The sequence below is a fragment of the Gymnodraco acuticeps genome, unplaced genomic scaffold (genome assembly GCF_902827175.1).
Source record: "Gymnodraco acuticeps unplaced genomic scaffold, fGymAcu1.1, whole genome shotgun sequence".
In the NCBI taxonomy this organism is placed as follows: Eukaryota; Metazoa; Chordata; class Actinopteri; order Perciformes; family Bathydraconidae; genus Gymnodraco; species Gymnodraco acuticeps.
Window position 1 is genome coordinate 698,582 of NW_022989800.1, and position 8,027 is coordinate 706,608.

Sequence of the window (8,027 nt, forward strand, 5' to 3'; positions counted from 1 at the left end):
ATTGAACAAGCTGGTAATAGTCAGAAAAAAAGACTAATCATCAAGCTGATGACAGGGAGGATTGTCAAAAAATACAGGTTGCAGAAATATGCCCAAAGTACCTTTGGTTTTACCCAAAGGCGACGGAAAACAGTAGGAGGTAATCCATACTCTTTCGCAAGGAAGAAATGTGTCCGCATGGAAGAAGAATATAAAAACAAAATAAGAGCCTTTTACACAAGAGATGATGTGAGCCGTATAACAACAGGAAAAAAGCAGACTTTAACACATGCCAAGGTCAAGATGCAAAAAAGATTGCTCATGGACACCTTGCACAACCTGCACAAGAAGTACTTGGCAGAGAACTCAAGGAAATCAGTTTCCTATTCTCTGTTTTGCAGACTTAGGCCCTACTGGGTTGTGCACCCATCACTTTCAGATAGGGAAACATGCTTGTGCAAACTGCATGAGAACGTAAGCTTTGTAGCGGAAAAGCTTTGCAGTCTGAAGTTGCTCAACACCCCTGAACTAGAGACATTGATGGCACAGATCTGTTGTGACAAAACTAGTAAGAAGTGTATGTACAATGACTGTGTGGACTGCAAAGAGAAAGACTTCCCATTTCTCGGGGTATATGAGGCTTGCGCCAGGGTGGCATGTATGCAGTGGGTCACAGAGGACACTAAAGGACAAGAACAATATTCAAACAACATTCAAGAAGACCGTAAAGAAAATGGTCGAGATGACACTCATTGACCTCATCAACCTCTTCACTAACATGCTTGTGAAATGTAAACGCCATACATTCAACATCCGACAACAGTACAAATATTGCAGAGAACTGAAGAGGAATATGTCAGAGAACGAATGTATCATACATGTTGACTTCTCTGAGAATTATACATGTAAATATGCATCAGAGATCCAGGCAGTGCACTTCATGGTGCATCTCATGAGCAAGCGACACTGCACACTGGAGTTGTATATGTAGGATCAAATGCTGAGCCCTTGTGCTTCAGTACCATCTCATCATCACGACTGAAGGGTCCCCCAGCCATATGGGAACATCTAAGCCCTATTTTGTCCTACATTAGGGATGTCTTCCCAGCTGTCACAGTGGTACATTTTCTCAGCGACGGACCTTGTACACAGTACCGCCAGAAGGGGAACTTTTACCTCTTTACCTCCCTACTCCACAAAAAAGGATTCCAAGCTGGGACATGGAATTTCTTTGAGGCCAGCCATGGCAAAGGGGCACCGGATGGTGTGGGAGGGGTTTTGAAAAGGAGTGCAGACCGTTTGGTGAGCCATGGCTGTGACATTAACAATGCAATGGGTCTGTTTGAAGCCTTGGTAAACAGAGGCACCACTATTAAACTGTTCTATGTAACTGAAGAGTCCATTGACATGGCAATAAAGAACATGCCAGAAAGCATCCCCCAAGTCCCCTCAACAATGAGAATACACCAGATTCTCACAACCTCTCCTGGACAGATGTTGTACCGGGATGTGAGCTGTATGTGCACTGTAGACAAGATTTACCATTGCACATGCTATAACACAAAGGCATTCAGCTTGAACAAACCAACGACCACACAAGCAATAGAAGAGATAACATGGGGTCCAGATGTTATAAAAAAGTGGTGTGTAATAAAATATGACAGTGACTTCTATCCTGGCATCATTACTGCCATTGATGAGGTTCAAGTGCAAGTGAAATGCATGCACAGCGCTGGAGTAAACAGGTTCTTTTGGCCTGCAAGAGAAGACATGATCTGGTACCTATTTGAGGATGTAATTTGTTTCATTCAACCGCCTCAGCCTCTGACCAGCCGTCATCATGAGATAAAAAAAGAAGTTTGGGCCAAATTGGCAAAATAGAAGATGAAAAAATGTTTCCTCGTACTTGTCATTAGCTCCAATTGAAATAATGACATGCATGCAGTGTGTTTTGGTTTTGTTTGCTTTCAAAAACAAAATGAAATTGTATTGAACTGTTAAATTACTTAATTGAAAAAAAAAATGTAAGCTGACAATTAATAAATTATTAAATGAAATGAATTGTAGATTACCAATGTTATGTTGCAATAAATGTGTTTATTAAAACGTTTCGAGCAGTTATCAATACATTTCTATCAAATCTTATCGTGTGTCCTTAAATGATTATTACCACATCAGTCTAATATTGAATCATGATAATAATTTTAAAAAGGAAAACTTACCAAAACAAGATTTAAAAAATCCAAACATACATTTTCTGAATCAATTCAATACATTAAGTCAGTCCTGTCACAAGCTGTCAACCCTGTCACGACAGGGTCAGTCCTGTCACACAGGAAATTATAATACAGAAATTGACTTTTTATTTATTTTTTAAGTGAAATAACCTCTACAATTGTGAGCTTGGAGGTGGGGGTTCATATTATCAGCTGTTTAGAAAAATAATTGGTGTAAAAGTATTTTCTTTACAACAATATGACTACTTGGTGATTATTCTTTCCTTACCGTCCACTACAGTTAACTGATAGGTTGCTAAGAATTCTTAAAAGGATTAAAAAAACATTTTAGATACAATCAGGGACATAAGATCAATGGGAAAATGTTATTTGTATTACAAATATATATATTAGGAAACCCTTCTACCGTACTCACATTTGTCTGTGACAGGGCCTGACATCTTAAGGGTGAAACTCATTTTTAAATGGATTTTATTCAATAATAAAAACATGCTGAGATGGGACAATATGTGTTCCTAACAGTTTAACATGTTCTCCATATGACCTGTTATTGAAATTGAAATAAATAAATAATTTTTCTTCAGTATATTTAGATGTGGAAATATACGTTTCTGGTAGAATGACTCACCTAATGATTACCTTACCGTTACTTAACAAACACAATTTCCAGATTTTGGATCAATAAAGTACATCTTATTATCTTATACTAACAGAACTACGCCTATATTGCGTACAGCGCCCATAAACTATGGCGCACCCCCCCCCCCTCCCCCCGCCAAAATCAAGTTGAACTGCCCCAGCCCCAGTAAAAACCAGAGGTTTATGGGAAATAGTTCTTTTTTTGAAATAATGGTTTTAGTGTGCAATTATAGGTTTTCATTTTGTATTTCTGTTCATTTAAAATAAATGAAACTCCCCAAAAACGTATACAGCTTCTGTGTGCTTTTATTAACATTCAGGGTTCATACACTTTTTCACCAATGACTTCTCAATTACCTTTACCTCATTTTCCATAACCAAAACAAAATGACCACTGAAAATGGTTTATTTGAACATGGAACAGGAAAATAAGGTCTGCATATGAAACATGTTGTGCCTATCTAAAACAAATCAAATAGTAGGCTTACTAGCTTCTGCTAAAGCAACTGTAGTCAGGGATGCAAACTCATCAGGTATGAAAAAGGTGACAAGGATCCGAGCCCCCCGACCCCACGGAATATCGGCTTTAAAATGAGGAATAACAGGATTTTAGCAGTCAGAACAACTAAAGCAGCAGTGTCAATAACAGAAACGCTAAAGAGTCACATTTAATAGAAATATATAAAAGCATTTATTTTAATTGTGTAGCAGTCAGTTTATAATTTTGGCAGCACTGTTGAGCATTTTGAAAATGTATTTTCATGCCTCTGTGCAAGGCTTAGTCTTTCTATCTTTATAGCCACTGGTGTAAAGTAACTAAGTTCATAAACTCAACAAGTACTATACGTGGGTACAATTTTGAGATACTTGTACTTTATTTAAGTATTCAGTGCATGACATTAAGGATTTTGGGAGATGGCAGTCTTGACAAGACTGAACTGCTTTTCCTTCCGGGAAAAGATTGTCCCACTCTTGACCTGACAATCAACATCGGCACCTCTGTTGTTTCCCCGACTCAGACTGCAAGGAATCTGGGTGTGATCCTAGATAACAACCTGTCCTTCACTGCAAACGTCGCTGCTACAACCCGTTGCTGCAGATGCACGCTTTACAACATCAGGAGGATACGTCCCCAGCTGACCCAGAAAGCCACGCAGGTTCTGGTCCAGGCTCTCGTCACCTCACGCCTAGACTACTGCAACTCCCTCCTGGCTGGTCTACCTGCATGTGCCATCCGACCTCTGCAGCTCATCCAGAATGCAGCGGCTCGTCTGGTCTTCAACCTTCCTAAATTTTCCCACACCACTCCGCTCCTCCGCTCCCTTCACTGGCTTCCGATAACTGCTAGAATCCACTTCTAGACACTGGTACTTACATACCATGCTGCGAATGGATCTGGCCCTTCCTACATCCAGGACATGGTTAAACTGTACACGGTACACCCCAGCGCGTGCACTACGCTCTGCATCAGCCAAACGACTCGCTGCACCCTCGCTGCGAGGGGGACCCAAGTTCCCATCAGCAAAAACACGTGGGTTTGCTGTCCTGGCTCCAAAATGGTGGAATGAGCTCCCCATTGACATCAGGACAGCAGAAAGCCTGCACATTTTCCGGCGCAGACTGAAAACTCATCTCTTTCGACTCCACCTCGAGCGATATAATTACTAACAAAGAACTGCTAACAGAGCACTTATATACTAATAAAGGACTGGCTTATCTATAGCCAGTTGAGTAGCACTTGAAATGTTTGGCTCTATGAAACCTGATGTACTTATATGATTCTGTTTTCTTCAAGGTTGTGTCTTCCTGGTCGAATGTACTTATTGTAAGTCGCTTTGGATAAAAGCGTCAGCCAAATGCAATGTAATGTAATGGCCCTGTGGGCCATCTAAGCTAATTTACAGATGACCCTGAGCCCAATAGAGATTGCCCTGAAAAATGCGGGCGGACGAAATGACGCAGAAGGGTTTGGGGCGCCTCCCCCTAGAACATTTAGATTGTTGCAGGTCTTAGATGTTGTCTGGTGCATTCTCTAGACTGAATTATAAGATGAACCAACACAATATTATATTGTACAATTTCAATTTTATTCTTCATTTCCCTTGTTTGTTCTTGTTTGTGTTTGCTCGCTTGCATGCCCTGCATAGCTATAAGAAACACTTAAGTTGTTGGTCAAGACACTTTCCATCTGATGAAGGCATGCCTTCCCAGATGTAAAAAAGTAGAAAACATTACATTCAGTTATAACTGCCAAAACAAACATTATTTACACTATTATGGCCCCTGTTAAAAATGTTTGTAATGTTATCTACTGTAAGTTGGTCCAACGAATGCCTCCTCATCCGGAAGCTGACCGAGCAGACCCGAGCAGCAGTCGAGAGGAGCCGAGCGCATCCGCCAAGCACACAACATGGCGACGGCAGAGTTCCCGTTAGCCGGCAAATCTAAATCTCTTCGGTCAAAATGTCCGGTCAAAATAATTTCCCTTTAGCGCAATACCGCTTCAGTTGCGCCACTTATGTGACAGACAAGAAGAGTATGTGACAGACCAGAATAGTCAATTCTAATGTCTAACACTTAATGTGGAGAAAGAGATGTCCTGTATGGGTTGATTGTGCGTTGATCTGTTGGTAATGCCTCGGGGTTCCGGTGGGCATGTAAACAAATGCATAATGCTGCGCTATACTTTGTGGCCTCACCCAGTTGCATAGCGACATTTATTGTTTAGGTGTCTTTTAATAAGCAGGTAGTCATATCATTAGCTAGAACTAGCTGGATCTGATCGATATGGACATACACGCGAGTGAAGTCTAATCTGACGGGAGAGAGAGATCAGCTGCTGCTGACGAGTCAACACGCAGCTCTGCATGATCACATGCAGCGGTGAGCGGACAAAACACACACTTCAGGTTAGAATATCACACGTAGCTATTTTAATTACCTCTCAAACTACCTAAACTAGCTATAGATATGTTTAGTTTTACTGTCGGGTCACTCATTACTGGATCCGCGAGCTGCATGATACTGGCATAATAGATTGCCCGATCGGGCAACCAGCAGGTGAGGCTTCATTGCCCGAGCTAAATACTAGATGGCCCCGGGCCATCGGGCAGTCCTTAATGTCGAGCCCTGGTATTTCAATGTTTTGCTACTTTGTTCTTCTTCTCCACTACAGTTCAGAGGTACATGGTGTACTTCTACTCCACTACATGTATTTAATACCTTTAGTTACTTCACAGATGTGGATGAATGGTGTGAAATATAATCAAGTGTTAAATCAGACTTTAGTTCCACCTGGAGTAAATTCACAAGCTATCCTGCAGTATACAAAGTCATTCAAACTAGCTGCACCTTTACCAGCTTTGAGAACACTTTCATGATCAATCATTATAAAACATATCATTCATATATATTATTCTGAAATGGACCAATCTGCAAAACGACTACTTTTACTGTCGCTACTTTCACTATATTTTGATGATAATACTTTTCTACTTTTACTTGAGGAACATTTTGAATGCAGGACTTTTACTGTGATAGAGTATTCCTACACTCTGGTAGCCTACTCAATACAAGCTCTGAGTACTTCTACTTTAACTCAAGAACAAGATCTGAGTACTTCTACTTTCACTCAAGTACAAGATCTGAGTACTATACTTTTATTAAGTACAAGATCTGAGTACTTCTACTTTTACTCTAGCACAATATCTATACTTATACCACCTCTGTTTATAGCCTATGAAAAAAACGAAGGCTAAAGCTAACGTTAGCAGATAGTGACAATGTATGCTAGCTAGCTAGCTCAACGATTCCTTAAATGATATTGCGACAGAAAAACTTTTCAGTTCACATCACGCTCTGCCGCTCTGCTCTGAACACCTGAACGGCCCGTTCTAACAGCTGTTCACCAGCGGTGCAGTCTGTGCCACAGTGACTCCGCACAGTTAACGAACGCACCGTAGATAATGTAGCTGACCCTCATCCCGGAGCAGCAGAGTTCAGAGCTTTAGAGAGCTCTCTCCTGAAAGACTGAAAAAGAGAATAGATGAAAAACAGCTAAAATCTTGCCTAGGGCAGCAAATTGGTCAGGGCCGGTCCTGCATCTGGCATTTATTCTGAGGACAACAAACACACAATGTCCTTTAATAACCATGTTGCACCACATCACTGCTCACGTCACTGTCATACATATTACAGAATTGCAGAATAACTATGAAATTGCCAAGATAACATTACCGTATAGTCCGGACTACAAGTCGCACCTGATTATAAGTCGCTCTTGTCAAAAAACGTGTCGTTAAGAGAAAAAAAACATATATAAATCGCTTCAGTGTATAAATCACATGTATCCACTGAAGTCTTCATCCTATGTCGCTGTGAAGGTCTCACTATCACCGAGCTAGCTATCCATCCAGTTAAGCACTTTCAAAGGAACTCCGGCACAGATGTCAGGCAGCTTTACTGAAGTTTCTGAATTGGTGAAACTGTAAACACAATACAGACTTGGCACACTGTTATTAACTGCCCGACTGACGAGCTGAATAAACAAAATAATCCACACAATGAGCTACGGCACATAATAGTGATACGCTAATTAGCCTAGCCGCTAAATAGCTTAGCCACTCGGAATTCTCACTGTATTTATACAGCTGCTGTTAAACACTTCCGCCAACTCCGGTGTGGATGAAGCAGCATGTCCTGCTCCGGGCTGTCCTCAGACTCTACATCAGAATCAGCTCTGATTAGACCTGTCTGAATCCCGACTAGGATGGTGTCGGTCGTCACTGAAGCCCATGCTGTGTCCATCCATCCCACAACATTCTGGAAAGTTACGTGACGCATTCTCCCCATGGATGTATAATAAGAACAAGATCCTTAATTGAAGAAACACACTCCTCAATGTCAGTTTCGGTACTTTAATGACAAGGATGACGACACCCTGAAACAGAGCAATGCCGCAGGATAAGCTGACAAAGTACTACATACATTTTCTTAATCTCTTTCATTTTTTGTAAAGCACTTTGAATTGCCTTGTGTTGAAAAGTGCTATATAAATAAACTTGCCTTGCCTTACATGCATGTCATGACCAATACACATATATTCAATTACATAGAGTAAAGACACACCAAACAATAGTGGAAACAGTCTTACATGAGTGAGTGGATGAACGT